Here is a 20,090-nt window from a genome sequence, read left to right as displayed (position 1 = left end):
TTTACTGTAAAGGGGAGAACAGCAAAAAGGGTACTTGGCAATATCTAAACTAATAATGTATTTAACAGCATAATTTGTCTGTATACTAGTCATTGATAGAAGAGATCAGAGACATTATATTCTGAACGGATTAGTTTGACGGTTGACGGGTAACCCTATTGAGACCCTTAACTTGTAATAATTGGAAATTAGGGGAGTGCGTTCGGTAGGGTGGTGTTATTGGGGGGGGGGGGGGGGGGGAATTAGAGGCAAGTAGTTTGCCATGTTTTCCGTGTATTAGACAACCCGCTGTCGCTTTCTACGATCGATCGTCTAGCTAGTCGGCTACGACTCGCACTCATTCTGTCATCTCGTAGAAAACTCTAACTCGCTCTGTTAATCAATTTAATTTCTCTTCAAGAGTGATCTAAGAAAATGCATGCGATCCTTACATTAAAACCCTATTATTGCTTGTAGAACTTTTTTTTGTTATTTATTTTGTTTCGTAATATATGAAATGCTTTTACTTTCTTATAAGATGTCGTAGAAAAGTTTTTTTTTATTGCAAATCCGCGATTAATTTTGATCGGCTTTACGTGCTGTAAGTTGACTATTCGCCGATGATTAACGTTTGCGTGAGTGTTACTATTTTTGATGTGAAAGAAGAAAGAAGCTGCTTTTTGAATAATAATAATAATAATAATAATAATAAAAATAATAATAATAATAATAATAATAATAATAATAATAAGACCCAAGCAAAATTTAAAAAGCAGTGGGAGGACAAAGCCCTCCATGGGAGATACCCAAAGAGAATAAAGGAAGCAGATGTCGACCACCACAAAAGCAACCAGTGGCTGAAAAGCAGTGGACTGAAGGCAGAAACAGAAGGATTCATAATCGCAGCCCAAGACCAAAGCCTAGCTACCAGATCATACCACGCCAGAATTATCAAAGACGGTACTAGCCCCCTATGCAGGATGTGTGACAAATACGACGAAACAATCGACCATATCGTGTCTGGGTGTCCTGAACTTGCGAAAACAGAATACACCCACCGACACGATAAAGCAGCCGCGTATATACATTGGAAAGTCTGTCACAACTATAATATAAAGACATCAGAAAAGTGGTATGACCATGAACCGGAAACAGTTACAGAAAATGAGGATGTCACGATATTATGAGACATGCCCATACACACAGACAGGAAAATAACAGCCAACAGACCAGATATAGTGATTAAAGACCACAAAACGAAAACCTGTAAATTTATTGACATGGCAGTACCATCAGACAGAAACACATCGGTGAAAGTCACTGAAAAACTATAATATAAGGACTTGGAAATCGAAACAAGCCGAATGTGGGGCATGAGAACGGAAACGATACCAGTTATTATTGGAGCACTTGGAGCTATCAAAAAGGGACTAGAGAGTTATCTTGGAAGAATCCCCGGCCAAATAAGCATCAGTCAACTATAAAAGATAACCTTGCTGGGAACAGCGCATATTTTGAGGAGGGTGTTGTCAAGCTAAAAACTGCTACCCTTTAGTGCCCCAGGACCATGGTTTGCTCTCGGCGCTGAGGACTTTAAGCAAACATTACGTGAGAACATAACAATAATAATAGTAATAATAATAATAATAAAACTCGGCAAGAGTAACAAGTCATTGATACAGTAGAAAAATTCTACAAGACAAGGGTGCATTAATTTTCGATCCCACTTTTATTCCTTTTTGATTAAAAGTCTTACATTATATTACCTGGTTACAAACAATTTAGTGGTTAGTTTTTAAAGAACCTCAGATGATAAGAGCTCATAACCTTTTTTTACATAAACCCTCTGTAATTGGTCGTTGTTGAGTACAATTAAATGATCAACAAATCCCTTTCTTCAGATGTCTGTTCTGTTGACCAGAATTTACTCTTGACTGATCATGAGGCGGTCCAACTGTAATGAGGAAAAAAAACATTGTCAACAACTGATAATCTGTAAAATCGTGAACGAAAAAAATGAAACACCTATCGTCGCTAGATTGAACTAAAAGCTTGGTGACTTTATATTTTTCGTCTACATTTCGTACCTTTACCTAGTTCGTTTTGTACTAGACGCTTAAAACTGCAAGCCCATACCGTAGTTGATTTGGACAATTACGAGACTTTCCCGGAGGAATGGCTTGGTACACCAAAATGACCGCCGTTCCTTTGTTTTGGGACACCAATATGGCTGCCGTGACGTCATATCAAAACGCTCTACAGTAACAGAGCTCGATGTCAGAGCGACCGCAACCAATGAGGCATGTTAAGAAGCAGTTGTTAGCCTCCCCTGTACACACTGGTAGAGACTTTGATCGCAGACTGAGTGGCTGTATTTGAAAGTTCCGAGTGCACTGATTTCTCTGGTGCGGCCTTCTTTTGCGGATACAGTAAAATCCCGCGTGCAAGAGCCTACATTTTTTGATGTCTGACAAAATATGTCCTTGTATTTTGGGGGTAGTTATTGACAATTTAGGGTGAGTAGTTTCTAAATGGCTATAAAGGAGATAAAGTTTGTTGATTACCAGAGAAAAAATAAGTAAATATACAGTATTTATTCACAACTATATTTGTGATAATTGTAACCCACATATAGGAGCCTAGCTGCTTGACCTTGCTTGGCTAAACAGGTTCTTATATTTTTGGGTAGAAGACAGCAGGTTCTTAGACTACTAGGTTCTAACACGCGGGTTTTCACTGTATTTCGCGTTATTTTCATCCTGAAATAATCGATCTCGCAGTAAAAAAAAATGCAAAGTACGAATTGAAGTAAAATCACTGTGTGATTAACTATTATCGCTTTCTATGCGCCAAAGTCATGCGATAGCAATAAGACAGTGGCGGGGAAAGGTGCCTCTATTGTTTCCAGTTGTTTAGGCGTGACCAACTTATCACTGCCTGCAGTATGACGTCACATAGCAACGAGAGAGCGCTTCCCTCAGCTTGGGGCGTATTTATTTGCAGCATACGTGTATACCGGAAGACGAGACGACGTATTTATTTGCGTCGCATTTCTGGTTATGCGTATGGGGTATGCGATTAAGCAATGGCGAAGCGTGGCGAACTAATTAGGCAATATTGTTCTCGGTATTATTGTTTCCTTTGTATGTCCTTGATTAATAACCCCAAAGGAGAGACTGATTGTTGACCTATTGTATTCTCTTGGCAAACGAACCACATTCAGGTGCCGAAAAAGTTTTAGGGCTGTGCAATTTTTTCTCTTGCTTGTTTGAGAAAATAACCGTACAATTTGATTGAAGTGAATCTGAAGCAAATTTGACCGCAGAAAATATTACTCAGTATTACACAGAATACGAAGACGCAATTTTTGACTACGTTTGTGTGTGAATTTGTAACCACAGGGTTGAAATGTACGACTTCAATGCGATTAATCGATACGCTACCGATTAATCGCATACCCTCCACGTGTAACCAGGAATGTGACACAAAAGGGCTAGAATAGGTTCTCGAATTTTCAATTTTTTGTAATAAACTCAAAGCGCAGCGAATTGCATGTAACTATATGCTCGCTAAGTTATTTAACGGGAAATTGTGAGTTCTCGATTATTCGCAAATAAATTCATTCCTCACAGAAATATGAATGAATTTTAACATTCGCTCTTGTTGCTCGTTTGCTTGTTTGTTTGTTTGTTTGTTTATTGTTGTCGTTGTTGTTGTTTTTCGTTGAACCTTATTTTAGAGAATACCTTTGTGCACCAATTTAAAATTTCCTGCTTGGCAAAAATTCTGAAAAACTTGAGATAGCACTATCGATTCTCATTTCCTTTGATTCCCTTTTTTTATCATACTGATCTAAGATATGAAAGTATAAATAATTAGGAACCACCGGCGTGCAATGGTTGTTTGAGCCTCGTGCCCCTCATCATTCTTTTTCGTGTTAAAATCACTGGTCATATCAGCATTGTCGTATTCTGACTAGCTACATTCCTTTCACCACTCGATAAAACTTGTTCTGTGGTATTTTGTGGCAAAAAAAGCCAGTACAGGAAAAATTTCTCTAATCTTGACTGGTCTTTCCGTATGTGTCTTGTTGTTTACCCAGGGGATTTGGGGGTTATCGACGCATTTATTTGAAACTGGGTACATGGCGTTAGAAATGCGACAGGTATGTACGCATATGTTGCAAATGGCGATACGGTGTTGTTCACTAGTGAGTTTTCATCGTTCGTCTTTCCTACTGGCTAATGCATTTGACGTATCATTTGTATGCAATCGTTTTTTCGTGAGTAAATCTCAGTATCTATGATATAAAAAGGAAATTCGCTTTGTACTGACCCTCGAAAGCTCGACCCGTTGACAGATTTCCTCGAACATATTCTACCCTTTAAGAGCGGGTTGTAGTTGATATTTTTAAAAACTGATCTACCAAAAACAAAAGAAAAACAGAAGAAAGACAGTTGTATTCACAAACATCTCTGCATCATCAACTTTAGTAAATGAACGAAGGTAACCGAGGAAAATGCAGCGTTCTTTACTCGTTTCTCGATTGACACTTTGTCCGCCATCTTGAATATCACTCATGCGAAGCGTGACGTCATACTGGCAGCGATGATTAAACCAACATTTTTCTAAGGGACACCTCCCCCCCCCCCCCCGCCCCCCGCCCCCACCCTCCCTTGCGATGAGATCTTTTGTTTGGTGGCGTTCACGTTGTCGTTGTCACCGTAGTTTGCTTACTTGGCTCCTTATCAAAACGGCCGGCGAAGAATGAAAATAAAAAAAAAGTCAATAAATAATAAATAACTCAAGATATCTTTCATGGAAGACCTCAATTCTTTTACATGCATCAAATAGTGTATTTGCTAATGGTTACCTGTAGTGGACGGCGGTGGTCTCGGGATGCACACTAGGTGGAAAAGAACCTAAATTTCAGTTACAATGCAACACAAAATGAAACTTTGCTTTGCTTTTTATTTATACTTGTGGGACGCTATGAACGTAAAACCTCGCTTAACGTTTACACTTGTGAAGCTATTTATGCAGCACACGATTTAAATGCTCCAACCATGTTTTCGGGTGAAAAAAGCTGAGAGAAGCGAAATATATCCTGCGTGGCTTTTCAATCCACTGATTTCTCGACAGGTTCGCAGTTTCGCTGCGTCAGGCCCTGACCGCCTACCCCAGCGGCACTGTTTGCATCATGTCAAATCAAACTGTTACCCTCTCCCCCGGGGAAAATTAGTCATAACTCCGCTTTCGCCGAAGATTTGAATTTGCTGCGAGTGTAGTAGTAGGAAATTTTAAATTTCCCTCGTGCATTAGCAGGTTATTGTTTACGCCGACCATGGAACTACCTTATATGGCCATCTCAAAACACCTTAACAATACCCATTTCTTGATACGCATATCACAAATGGCCACATTTTCATACTCAGTTAGTTTTTTTCTGCGTGGATTTAGAAATTAACCCTTGAACGCACAAGCAAATTCATAATCCAACTGTGGTACAAAGGGATGGAAGGGGGGTGGGGTGGGGTAGGGGGTCATCCAATAAGAGTAGGGCAAAATTTCCTTATTTTTACTCTGGAGAAACCAGGAGTTAAATGTTGTAAGGATGCACTTTGAGTAGTAGTGAAGGGGGGGGGGGGGGCGTGGGGCTCAAGGACCCCTTCCGCAGGGCTTTCCTTCGGTAACGGCGCAGCGAAATCACTTTGCCCTGAGTAGAAAGCCTCAAACTTGCTCTACAAGATGATATAATTTGTTTTGGCTGTCACGTCATATGACGTCACATGACGTCATTAGAGCCGCCATCTTGGATCCGCTATCATGGATTTCACCATTTTCTTAGAAAGTCAGAGAACAACGGAAATTCATGCAAAATCAAGCCAGAATGCTTGTCGAATGTATATAAAATTAAATAAATCGAACAATATATCTATAAAAACTGGGAAAAATAAAGATAAGGGTTGTAAATGGCGATTTTTGGCCAGACCTGCTCCATTTATGACGTTGCCATGGCGACGCCAAATATCATGGACAAATGTATGACATATCAAAATTTTGGCAAGAGATGAGTGAACAGCTACTGAAAGTCTCAGCATTACAGATAAAATTCTTAAGGGGGGAGCATCCATAGCATAGACGAGGCAAGATCTTGATAGGAGGTTCTGAGGGCCGGTATGCCCTCCAGAAAATTTAAAAAAAAAGCAAGAAGCTCAGAAACTTTATCTTAAACACTTCTCATAAGGTATTTTTTGAGAACAATCAATCTTGTTGAAATGGGGTTTATTTTTTCCAACTTAACGTATTGTTAACGTATTGTTTTTAATTCTGGGTTAAATCAAGACGAGGCAAGTGCCTCGTCTTGCCTCTTGCTAGTTACGGCCTTGAGACTATAGGTACGGGATTGGCGTGAAATGTGATCGAAAGCATAAATAAGCACTTGACTTCAAAAGTTATAATTAACACATTCTCGTACTATACTTGATATAAGTGTCTTAATTCGCCTACCGATCGCCAGACTCGAACTGATCCATCCTCTACAAAATAAGTCACAATAAAAGGTATGAATTAAAACTAATCATCCAAAAGGAAAATTTACAGTTAAAGAGTGGACACGTTTTGGGTTTCATGGATGAACTACACGCTAAAAGTTTCATTGCAATAGCGTTTTAGGAAATTTGTTCCTATTAAAATAAAAATGTAAATAGGATTCCCTACAGACTAGCTTGATCCAAACCTAGCCATGAAAAACCCTGAAAATACTAAAAGAGGGTCTCAATGGAGTGGTGGATTTTATGGTTAACGGTTAATAGTTTGGCTTTTTTACCGCTAAGGGTTAATTTCTTTCCATTACGGTTACCATTGTTTTCAAAGTTAAGAATTTATTGTCATTATTAAAAAACATATTTTAGGTCTTAGGACCATTCTGGGACGATGAAGTGATCTAGTCTGTGTTATGCCCGGTGTTCCACGGTTAGTATATTTTACGGCTAACGGTTAAAATTTACCAATTTTTACGCCTAACGGCTAAATTTTTGGCGGTTTTACGGTTAACGGTTAACCCCATTGAGACGTACCCTCCTAAAACGACAGTTTTTTCCCCACTTAGGTATACTTCACCTCGAGAAATCCTTACCTTTTAAATATTTACACCATGACAAAGGTACCCCATCGAAACAGTTTTTTCATTCCGCTTATAAGCCCTCCCGAATATAAGACCCTCCGCTTATAAGCCCACATAAAACCCCTTATGAAGTTGTATAAGCCCAGTGCTTATAATCGGAATTATACGGTACTCCACTATAAGGAATACCCCAAACCCGGACTTACCATTTCAGGCGCTTCTTTCAAAGTGTCTGTTTCCTTTAGCAGCTGATCCAAGATGTCATCATTTCCATCATCATCCTCTAGGCTGTAACCAGTTGACAGGCAAAGCAAAACAAAGAAGGCGACAATTCGAGCATCCATTCTGGCTTGTAAATCTTATAGAAAATAAATTAGTGATAATTATCAGGAAGCGTGTAAATCATACAAAAGTCGGAAATATTTTTGTTTTTCAGATATGGTCATCAGTTACCGCCTCAATCCTACCATTTTACGAATATGACAAGAGGTTTTGCTTTTATTATTTACCTTTAAAGTCAGCTGAAGCTTTGCTGCAGACTCTACAGTTTAGTTCTCTGTTAAAAATTGTACGTGAACTGTCGCTTTTTCAGAGGAGTGTGGGAAGGAATATGTCAACGGATGGAATGTATTTTACTATAAACATGACCTTTTTACCGTGCTACGGCTTTAAAAGCAAGGAGCTTCAAAAACACAGAGGTCTTGTGTGAAAATATTTGAAGGGCAATAACGACAATGGCGTTATTTCGCCGCGAAAAATGTCACGTAGAACTCTGCGGTTGACACGTTCTAATTCGCTTAAAACACTTAGCGGACGTTTGACTGGTATTGAAAAAGTACGTTTATGTGAATAACCCGCGGGCGTTTCAGGTTTTTGAAAATAGTATTGATTTGAATTGAAAATAGATTTTTTAAAAAAATCACCCCTTGAAGGTATACGGTAACCTTGAATTTTCCGAACAAACAGGAACCAGTTGTCAAAAAGATATTATTCTCTGCCACCGCTTAACATTGCTACACCAAACCGAGAGAAGCCACATTACCTACCTAGCTGTTAGTGTTGTAAATTCTTGTTTAAACAAGAGGTTTGACTTTCAGTATTTAGCCTTTAATAATAAGTCAGCAAAAGTTTCGGTACTGGTTATCTCTCTGTTAAGAACTAGATGTGATGTGCGGCTTTTTGTCCTTTCCAAGGATTATTGGGTAGGGATGTTTTCGTCCTTTTTCGAGAAGGAGTTTTATAAGCGTGCGTGGGGAGGAATAGATATAGGCGAGACGTCAAAGAGCATTGTTTTATCTCATGAATAAAATGATGGGAAGGACTTTTAAGCGTCTGTCAGCTTCGCCATTGAAGATCTCCACAAGTAGAAAGAAAGTTGTAGTGTGAAAGTATTTGAATGATAATAAGACAGTTGCGTTCATTTCAGCATTTAAATCATTTTTCATTTCGTTTGATCGTAAGAAGTTGTTATTATTTAAGAAAAGAATATGAAATTAACAGCTGAACCTAGCAGAATTGGTATGCAACTGGCCTCTGGGGTCAAACTTTGTAAGCTAACTTTCGACAGTTTCGTCTGCTCGAAAATTTGATTGGCTCTATATTTTTTTGAACGTTTCTTATATTTGCTTCTCTTGTTACAAAAATTTTTATCTGAACAAAGTTGTGTTTTCGCTATGCGCCTGTCGATTTGAAGATCTTCTTTTTCAGCGGGGTGTTAACCGGCTCGCCTTTACTCCCCTCTTCAGTAATCTAATTCCCGCTTTAACGGGGACATTTGCGGTGAAAAAACCTAGACGGAATTTCGCCTTCCCCAGCAATATTGAGGGCTGATTTCAATTCTCCGACCACTGTAGCGCTTTTAAATCGTCGCTGTTCTCATTACTACAATGAATGACCAATAATGGGTTGCATGTTTTAATTTCATTGAAGCTGAATGGTGTTTCTCCGATATTCACAAATTCGCAATTCTTTTCGAGTTGTTTTCAATTAAAATGAAATTAAACCCTGATGGCAATATTGTATTTTATTTACAAGAAAAAGCCAATAAAAAACAAATTAAAGGAAATGATACTAGACTATTTTTACACTAAAAGCCTGCTTCTCTTAACCGTTGTTGCAAACTTCTAGTAAAATGTTACACCCTTTCCATTTCCAGAGACAAACGTCGAATAACTTAATGTGGTCTAGAATGTGGTCGTGGGTTTATTTGCTGTATAGTGTACGCTGAGGGTGTGAATCACCAAATTTTACCTGAGCTAAAATTGTATCAGCCGCCCATTGCATTTTGCGTATCTATAGAAGGGCCATTGACTTTACATTGAATTTACAGTAGAATCCCGATTCTTCGAACCCTCGGTTTCTCGAACCAGTTTTCGTTTCCCTTGAATAGTACTTCTTTGTAATTTTACTACCGATTTCTCGAACATCCCGAATTCTCGAAGCAATTTTCTTTTCCCTTGAAGGTTCGAGAAATCGAGATTCTACTGTTTTTAAATTATAAATCGACTGGATGATGTGGACGTTTCAGTTAATCTCAGGAACGAAGTAATGGTACGAAAATGCAGCCAATTTTGTTGCGCGGTGTTCACTGTGAGTTGAATAAAACTCAAGGAAAGTGAACGTGACTGCTGTTTTCGTCAGAAATATACCTCGCACAATCTCCTCTAAAACTGTCTACATCGTGAAATTCTGACAAACGAAAAAGGTTTACGGGGAATTTCCAACATGATTTCGTTATAAAAAGTTATATTCCTTTCGCGAGTCAACTAAGGCAGTTTATTCGTTTTAGGCTCGCAACTGCCATCATCAAGACTACAAAATGATTGCGTTTGAAACGAAGCTCAGAATCGATCAAGCTCGCTGAAGAAATGGACAAGACCCAGATTAAGGCAACAAACTTAGTAAATTGATCTTCCTGTGAATTCTTTGCTACTTTCGTCTTTATTCAGCGGCTTTTTTGCACATGAACATGTGTAGGCTCTTTCAGTTAAAGTTCGGTGAAGCCGTCAGTTGAATTCTTTAAACGTGAGTGATATTTTTTATCGTCAGTTGATTTTGGTGTCGTACACTAATTTAAGAGAAAAAATGTCGCTTTCGTAAGCATGTATCAATAGCGCTAGCTAAACATACGTGTATCGGAAGACGCCGGTCGCATTTTGCGAAGCTTTAAAATGATCAATTGACTTATTTTTCTTTAATTATAAATGTACTAAAAGAATTTGTATCTAGCTCAAGAAATCTGTAATGAAAAGGGGTACGCAAATCCGCCGATCCGCGCTATTTTTGGCAAAATCCGTCAATCCGCCACTAACTTCGCACTTTTGATACCGCATTACTTGAACTTTAACTCTCCAAATAGAGCTGAAACCTTACACATTTCTCAAAAAGTGCAATACGTATATCTAATAACATCAAAGAAAGCATGCACGATCTATCCACCATGTATTGTAAACTTACCAGTGTGTTTTTCTTTAAAGTTCTCTCTTCTCGTATTTGACTGCTGAGTGTGAGCAACCCAATAGGGCCTCTATCTTTTTATGCACTACCATTGCGTGCTAAACGCTTTACATTCTTGATTACACATGGCAACAAGTTTGCTGCTAACTGAACGTTTCACACTAACAGATGCTTATAGCCCCATTTAATGGTTCTCTGCGGGAGGCTCGTAAGTGCATCAGACAGAAGAACATTCTTGGTTAAACATGGCAAAAAGGATTGCTGCTGAAAAAGCTTTTATATCAATATACGTTCTCACCCTTATTGGTTTTTGTGGGAAATTCATTGACAATTACTTGTCAGGCGGGCACGAAAAGAGTCGATAAAAAGTTACTTTAAAGTACCAACAAACTCAATGGGTTCACAAAAAGAAATGTACTGAAACTTTCTTTTAAAACATGTAACTGAAATAATTTACTGCACGCAGTCGATATGGTTATATTGCTTGGAAAAGTTTACCCTTGTTAACTCCGAATATACAAGGTTTTAAACGATTTCATGTTCGAAGTGAAAGTCCTTCTGAAGTTCACATCATGCGATCAAAACAAATAATGTTGTGCTTAATATGTATACAAATAAAACAGATATAGTTGTTTAAGAACGCCTCAAACAACCATCAACTTAATGGTTTGCATTGTATTATTGTATTGTATTGTTGTTCGCCTCAAACAACCAATACCTTGATGCTGTACTGACCTTGAAGGTCAGTACATCACCAGCTCGAAAACAAACATCTTGACCGGCTTCAAATTAAACTTATTCTTTCAAAATTCGTGGGTTAATATCTGTGTCAAAAAGAGTACTTCACGGACAATTGTCGGCGCGGGAATTTTCCTTTTCGTAAACGGTCGATGTCATTTTAGCCATGTATATAAGTCACTCGATCAATGAACAAGGCTCGAACAACTGACGCTTTGATGAGAAGTTGAACACATCAACCAAAGGCAAGGCAAGCGGCTTTTGTCGCACATGAGCATGTTCAGGCTTTTTCATTTAAAGCCCAATAAAGCTGTGAGTTGATTTCTATCGTCAGTTGGTTTTGGTGCCATACAATAATTTATTTACATATGTCGCTTTCATTGCGAGTTAAGCATTTATTGATAGCTGAAAATAATTGTATCGGTAGACGCCCGGCGTATCCAATCGAACAAAATCGAACCAAAAATCAATCGAACCCAATCGAACACCAATCGTTCGATTGGGTTCGGTAATCGAACAAAATCGAACATCTATTTTGCTGTGAGTTCGATTTTCGAACCAATCGAACCAATCGAACACAATCGAACTCAATCCGATTCGATTTTCTTCGGAATCCGTCTCTTGATAAGTAAAACACGCAGAACTAATCAGGGGGACGGTGCACCGTACAAAATGTCCGCAATTTTAGCAAACACGAGTTGGTAATCGAACGTTCGATTGAGTACGATTGTCGACTGTTTGGTAATCGAGCGTTCGATTTTGTTCGATTGTCGACTGTTCGTTAATCGAACGTTCGATTTTGTTCGATTGACCAAATTTTATTGTGAGTTCGATTATGTTCGATTACCGAACCCAATCGAACGATTGGTGTTCGATTGGGTTCGATTACCGAACGTTCGATTGGATACGCCGGGTAGACGTCGGTCGCAGATTCTGTAGCTTTAAAATGACCAATGGAGTTATTTTAAAAGCTTTCTTAAATGGCAAATGGACTGAACGAAACTATATCGGCCATGTTTTATTCGTATCTTGCCGTGAATTATTTGCTGAATTTTTAATGTACAATGAAAACGGAGGGTTTTTTTTTTTTAAAAAAATTATTTTATCTTAAAAATAAACAAACAAAACGTTGATTGTATGTTATACCGCTGTTTGTTAAAGACAACGTTAAACTAAAACTTTATACGCAGCAAGAAAAAACAGACTGAATACTATAATATCTTAGTAGAAACTATAATAATTTATGTAATTTGTCCAGCATTTATAGAAAAAAGGTTTTTCTTCATAAATTTGAAATATGCTCCTAATATCACTTTGGGTGCATTTTAATAATAAAATACGTCGATAGGGGAAAAGCCAATTGCAAAAAGTACGGATAGAAACAATACAAGAAAATGTGGCAAAACTATTTTTACACTGGAAGCACCCTATCCATTTAACTGACGAGCTTATAAATTTTAGGGTAAAATGTTAATTAAACGCCCTTTCCATCCAAGAGCCAAACCTGGAGTTTAGTTTTGAGTTTATTGATGAAACCCAAGTTTGTGACTCTTCAAATGAAAACTATTGAGCAGTGCTTTCGTTTGGTGCTGTTTACTGTCCTTCGTAATATGCCTAATTCTAAGTTTTAAGTCAAGATAAAACCTCAGTGTGAGACCATTCAAATAAAACTGCAATTTAAGCAGTTAAAGATCGTACACCAAATCGAGAGAAGCCACATTACGTACCTATTGAGAAAGTGTTAGTGTTGTAAAGTCTTGTTACAAATGTGACTTACTGCTTTCAATATTTACCTTTAAAGTCAGCCAAAGCTTCGTTACAAGTTTATCTCTCTGTTAAGAACTGGATGTGATGTGCGGTTTTCGGTTCTTTCAAAGGATTGATAGGGCAGGGATGTTTTCGTCCTTTTTAGGGAGGAATTTCATTAGCGCGCGTGGGGAAGGATACATAACGGCGTGACGTTATAGAGTATTGTTATCTCTTAAGGCCGATTTACACAGTACGATTTTGTCGCATGCGATAATCTTACGACACGCCTACGACAGTCATAAGCGAGTTGTAGGTTTGATTTACACGACACAATTCGTGTCGTAGGCCTGTCGTAGGCATGTCGCAAGCATGTCGCATGCGACAAAATCGTACCGTGTAAATCGGCCTTTATGAATAAAATGACTGACAGGACTTTTTAGCGTCTGTCAGCTTCACTAAGATCTCCACAAGCAGAAAGAAAGGTCTAATCTTATAGCATTGATAACAATAAATACAAGGACGATAATTTTAACTTTTAAATGATTTTTCATTTCATTTGATCGCAAGAATTTATTATTATATAAGAAAAGAATATGAAATTAACAGCTGAGTGAAACTAACAGCATTCGTATGCAACTAGCCCCTGGGGTCAACATTTGAAACTGTTTGTTTCAATCCCTTTTTTCGGCTCTAAAAGTCTAGCGTACGGTTCTGTATAAGGATATGTGACACTGGTGAGAGGAAAAACGTTTTTATCATGGAATTCACAACACCGAATATTTATTGAGAAAAGGAAAATCAAAACGGTACATGGATTTTCGCATCCTAGACGACGAAAGTGATTTTCACAAGAACGTTCAAAGGCGACTACAATATATCTGTATAATTTTGCATTATTATATATCGTTATACATGAAATGAGTTTTACTTTCTTAAAAGAATATCTTGCAAAAGTATGTGTTTGTGCCATCTGGTATCATTGTGCATCACAAGTCGGTTAAGTTGATTGGTTCTACGTGCTACAAGCTGACTATTATTTTTGCGGATGGTTCACTTTTTCCTACAAGTTGTTATAATGCAGGGTCTCAACAATTGTTTTGCTTTACATATTGTTGCAAAACAATATCAGATATATTTTTATACCAAGGTAGAAAGAAAATTGCTTTTGAAATAATCAGACAACTCACGGCGCTGTCATTTACTACGATCGATAGTCTAGTCGGCTAAGACTCTCGATCATTTTGTTTTCTCGAGGAAAACCGCTATAACTCACACTCTTTTAATTAAATCAATTTCTCTTCTAAGGGTGTTCTTAAAAAAGGTTTCTTATATTAACACCTTTTTATTTTTCTAAAATTTATTATTTGGAGATCGCCCATCTGTCAAGAGGTTTAAAGTAGCCTTGTTTAAATTTTCGAAACGAACAGGAACAGGTTTTCAAAGAGAAAATATTCTCTGCCACTCGCTTGACGTTCGAACAGCAAATCGAGAGAGGCCACATTACGTACCTAGCTGTAGGTATTGTAAATTCTTGTTAGAAATGTGACTTACTACACAAGAACCTTGTCTTTCAATATTTACCTTTAAAGTCACGCACGGGGAGGGATACATAACGCGTGACGTAAGAGCTTTGTTATCTCTCATGAATAAAATGACTGACATGACTTTTTAGCGTCTGTCAGCTTCACTAAGATCTTCACAAGCAGAAAGAAAGGTCTAATCTTTTAGTATTTGGATGACAATAAATACAAGAACGATAATTTCAGCTCGAAATAATTTGTTATTCTATAAGAAAAGAATATGAAATTAACAGCTGAACTTAACAGCTTTCGTTTGTATATGTTAAACCGCCGAGACTTTAATAACAGCTTTTTTATTGCGGCACTGACTCCTACTTAAGAGTTGACGGGGACTTTAGCCTTCCACAAGGCGCTACAACTCTTTTTTAAAGATTGTAATGTCACTTTTTTTCGGCAAGAGGACTTTCTGCTGTTATAAAAATCAAAAGTTGCGAATTTCCGGTAAAAATATTTACAGTTTGGTTATCATAAAAATATGTGCAACGGAAACTTCAAACGTTAGTGAAATATATGTAACAAAAAACAAAAAGATATTCCAAGAAAGTTAGAGACAATTGGCGTTCAGGGAACCGAAAAAAGGTGACACAAATCGAACTGAAAGCAAATCTAAGTAAACATTGGCCTGACGTGTTATTATTTTCGGTGTTTTTGGTTTGTTTTGTTTTGCTGTTGTTATAACAGTTTGTTTGCTTGTTTGATTTTCTAGTTGCATGAATTCCATAACCTTGCCAATTAAAGAGCCTGAAAAGCTAGAAGGGGCGTTGATTGTAGCAGGCGATGGCGAGGCTGAAAACAAATAGCTCATAACAAGGAAAAAACGCGTAATATTTTCCCATTGACATACTCCCTTCGATATATATCATTAATTGCATATCCACATTTAGTATAATTTCAGAGGTGTTTATAAGAATTGGCGCATTCTGATTGGTCGAGAAACTCAGCTTTTTCTTAAGCGTATAAACTACTGATTTCAATCGATGAATTAAACTGGTTTACACCGAATGCAAGCGAGCACTTGTGTTTGATGTTTTCTTGCTTTCTATTGTTATTTTTCAGCTCTTGATAATCACCTCTGAAAATTATACTAAAACAATTATTCGTTTCAGGCTCACCAGGTGATCTGTGAGGTCATTTTGGGGGACTGGGGAGAAAAATTTTAAAGCCGTATCCAAGAAGCTCGCGCGGTCGAAAATTGTGGGCTCGAAGCGTTCATGGCGGCTGTTTCTCGAGTTGGAAGCTTTGTTTTCTTTAATTTTGTTAAGTTAATGATGAAAATGTAACGCACTACGAAGATAGTAGAAAGTTACCATTGCATAGAGAAGTTTTGGAAAGGTAAATTGTACATCACAGGACGTGGGCGACGAAAATGTGGACGCTTTTACCATCATACGTAGGAACATGCTGAAACCAGGACTGTAAGCCTGAATGTTGTGTAGTTTGTATTATTTTCGCCTTTTTTTTAGTCCTGCAATTGCATTTCAATACCATTAAAGTTTTGCTAGGAATTCGAGCATAAAGAGTCATGGCGGTCGGACGTGTTTTCCGCGCTCTGTGATTCCAAACCTGAGATAAGCCACTCCCGGCCTTTTTGCTTCTCTCTAATGTGATCAAATATGTCGTTTAAACAGCGCAACATCTAGTCAGAGAACTCTGCAAACACTCCGTTCTCGTGCTCATGTCAAAACGAGCAGAAAGATCTTCTAGCTCCAGTTCTACTTCGAAGCCGTCCCCAAAACGAAACAGACAAAGAAGCGAAGAAATGGACGGTGACCAGAACAGTGATACGCAAATCTCTATGGAAGTTGTCTTCGACAAACTAAGTTCAATGGAGTCACGAATGGAAGACAATTTCTCGAACCTGCATGCACAAATCGCCGCGCTCAACAGTGAATTCAAGGAGGGGCTTAATGGCGTCAGAGTTACAATCAAAGAGCTCGAAAAATCGCTAAACAACGCCTGGGCTTTCATCGAGGATATACAGTCAGAAGCCAAAGCATTAAAAGACTCGAAAAGCTCACAACAACAAATGTTAGAAGAGCAAGCTGCTCAAATAAAAACCCTGGAAGCCAATTTGACCAAACTCGAAACGGAGATTAATTATCTGCGACCAACTCTTACCGAAACTCAGCAAAACCCCACTGCCCTCGAAAATTACACAAGACGCGAGAATTTACGCTTCATGAACATTCCTGAATCAAGAGGCGAAGATTGTCAAGACATTATCTACGACTTAATCGAAAACGACCTCAAAATCAACGCAGAAGATATTCGTTTCCACGCGGTACATCGTGTTGGAAAATCTACAAACAATGATGCCAATGCTGCTCGCCCCCGACCGATCATCGCCAGATTTGTTGTACGAGAGGATAGAGATGCGGTTCTTGCGGTCAAGAACAGACTAAAATCTTCCAAGTAAACGATGATTGGATGATGATGACAACCCAAAGCGTGAGCACGTGCACAGATGACAACAAGTAAACAAACGAAGCTTGTAAAGGTTGATTGCAGTTGGGCAGAATTTTGAAAAAGATAATTTGAGGTTTTATTCGAGGCCTATTCATTTCACAATGTCTAAAAGCCGAAAGCAATGCAATTGTTGAAAAGACTTCGCGATAATTAACTAAGTAACTCGCAGAGAAGTAAGAAAATCCACATTTTTTTTTACATCTGAGTGGCCGAAGAAGAAATATGTCTAGGAACACTCTGCGATTTTCGATAAGCAAGCCTTAGTCCAAAACCGCGATTTACCAAGCGCAAACTACTTGAACGGAGAAAAGCCTTGATCAGTCTATCTCCGGACGAGATTTACAAGAAATTTAAAAAAAGATCTCGAGATAATTGTTAAAGACTCGCGGCAAGCGAAACCGGAAACAAGAAGCGAGCGACTTTTAGAAAGTCGAGCGTTTTCATTGTCAAAGGTGAGAAATTCTTTCAGTATCCTTTCCTTTTAAAAAGTTGATCGTTGTCATGAAGCGTGATTTACGATAAGAAAGCCTTTGTCCAACTGACCGTGATTTACCAGGCACAAACTAATTGAATGGAGAAAACTTCAAAAGTCTTGATCGGTCCACTTCCGGACGAAATTTTAATTTTACAGGATGATATGCGGCATCAAGAAAAGAAATTCAAAAAAAATCTCGAGATGCATTGTGATTATTTAAAACTCGCAGCAGGCGTTTGCTTTGACAGAGGTAAGAAATTCTTTCGACATTCTTTTCTTTCTAAAGATTGATCATTCTCATGTCATTCTTCATGCTCGGGCTCTCAGCCCACATATTTATAAACAATTGGGCCGGCTCAAATGGTAATTTTAAAACGTTTTGCTGTTTCTTAAGTTTATCCTCGCTGAGATCAAGACTTTACCACAGTGAAGTGAGTTCGATTCGAGCCCTCAAAGCGGCCCATTCAAAGCGACGAAGTCGCGAAAACGAGCCACGCAAGTCGCGATAGGTCGACCGTCCCGGCGTGTTAAATTAATAAAGACGACGGAATTTTTCTAAAGTCTAGCTTGAGTCTAGCTGAGATCCCCCACCACAGCAAAACATGACAAAATGATGTCAAGATGCTGTTGCGTTCTTGTAAAAATGATTTACCGTATCATAATTAATAATCATCCAAAATAGGAAATTAATTTCCAATCAAATGTCTGAATTGTAGAAAAGGATGAACAGCAAAGAAAAACCGATAAACATCGTCGAAACTTCGGGGGCAACCTAGTGTCAGCTATTTCTAGTTTCAATATTTAGGTTTATCGTAAGTTCGCACCGCTTCAACTTTATATCTAACATCAATACGTCTAGTCTAAAAGTATTGTTATTCTTTATTGTTCGACTGTCATGTCGCATCAGCCCAACAGCGTCAACCTTAAATATTTTCTTGATTCAATTTTCCATTTTTGTTAAAGGAAATCTAGGTATTACTCCGCCTGGCTCGTGTCTCTTAAAACCAAAAACAAATCGAATGCTGTGAATACTGCCAATGCTTTGGATCTAAAATGCCTGTCATTAAATGTCAGAGGCCTTAACAAGTCGATCAAACGCCGAACCATCTTTCGTTGGTTGCATAAACAAAATCATCATATCACTTTTTTACAAGAATCATACAGCTCCAAAGAAAGCGCAGTCACTTGGGAAAACGAGTGGGGTGGCAAAGCTTTTTTTAGCCATGGAACAAACCATAGTAAAGGTGTGATAATAATAATTAATCCCTCTGTGAGTTTCAAAGTTGAAAAAATTATCTCGGATAAACAAGGAAGGTTCATTATTCTAAAAGTGGCATTCGATGAAAAAACCATTGTTCTCGTAAACATCTACGCACCTAATGACGTCGTCCAACAAGTCACCTTTTTCCAAAAACTTAATAAACAACTCGAAGAATTTGCCCAAGATACAATTGTAATCGGTGGAAACTTTAATTGCGCTCTCACCTCAAAAGACAAAAGTGGCGGAAACCCAATTTCCATAAACGCATCCGTCATCAAAGAAATCAACGCGCTCTGTGATACGTATAACTTAGAAGATTTATGGCGAAACCTGAACCCGGACAAACAGAGTTTTACCTGGAGAACAAAATCGTTTAAAATTTAGTGCCAATTAGATTGTTTTCTTGTTTCACGAGAGTTAATTCAATTCGCGACAAAATGCGATATCGTCCACGCACCTGAATCCGATCACTCCGCGGTGCTTTTTGTTCTCCAGTCTGACCACCAAAATCAAAAAAGAGGACCTGGATTCTGGAAATTCAACACAGCCCTACTTAAAGATGAAAAATACATATCGGCAATCAAGTTAAACATCCCTATCTTCAAAAAGAAATGCGAAGAGACGCAAGACTTAGGTTTAAAATGGGACCTCATAAAAATGGAGATTAGAGGATTCACGATTCAGTACTCTAAACGAAAAGCGAAAAAACATCGAGATGAAGAAAAAATTCTGTACCAAGAAGTCAATACCCTTCAAGCAAAAGCTGAAAAAAACCCGCATGACAGAAACATCATACTCGAACTTCAACGTGCCAGATCACGTCTTAAAAAAATCACTTTAACGAAAACCAAAGGCGCTATCCTAAGAAGCAAAGTCAGATGGCATGAAGAAGGGGAACGCAACTCAAAGTATTTTTACAGCTTAGAAAAACGCCACCATGACATCAAAACAGTATCAAAACTCAAAGTGGGCGAAAACTCCTACATAGAAGACCAATTTAAAATGTTAGAAGAAGAAAAAAACTTCTATGAGGTACTATACCGCTCAAATAACATCAACGACAAAAAATTCAAGAATTCACCTTTCTTTAATCCAGAAATCGTAACCACACTAAGTGAAGAAGAAAAGGTTGCCTGCGAGGGATTAGTAAACGAAGAAGAATGTATAAACGCGTTTAAAGACTTTAGCAACAACAAAACCCCAGGAACCGACGGTCTGCCGGCAGAATTCTACCGATTTTTCTGGCCCGACATCTGCTTT

General features: G+C 38.3%; 1 long non-coding RNA gene and 1 pseudogene across 1 annotated transcript; one reads left to right on the top strand and one right to left on the bottom strand.

The window, feature by feature from the left end:
- The first annotated feature begins 782 nt into the window (after positions 1 to 782).
- LOC144664130 (uncharacterized) lies at positions 783 to 1,517 on the top strand (annotated as a pseudogene).
- Positions 1,518 to 1,825: 308 nt separating this feature from the next.
- Positions 1,826 to 7,457, bottom strand: LOC144662362 (uncharacterized). Its single transcript, XR_013572432.1, has 4 exons — positions 7,312 to 7,457; positions 6,490 to 6,518; positions 4,853 to 4,885; positions 1,826 to 1,933 (listed from the first exon to the last, which is right to left on the bottom strand). It is a non-coding gene; the product is annotated as an uncharacterized LOC144662362 (long non-coding RNA).
- Positions 7,458 to 20,090: the final 12,633 nt, after the last annotated feature.

Source organism: Oculina patagonica, chromosome 8, assembly GCF_052425735.1.
Source record: "Oculina patagonica isolate OP01 chromosome 8, crgOcupat, whole genome shotgun sequence".
NCBI lineage: Eukaryota > Metazoa > Cnidaria > Anthozoa > Scleractinia > Oculinidae > Oculina > Oculina patagonica.
The sequence above is the reverse complement of the archived record's forward strand: the minus strand, read 5'-3'. Positions and strand labels throughout refer to the sequence as shown.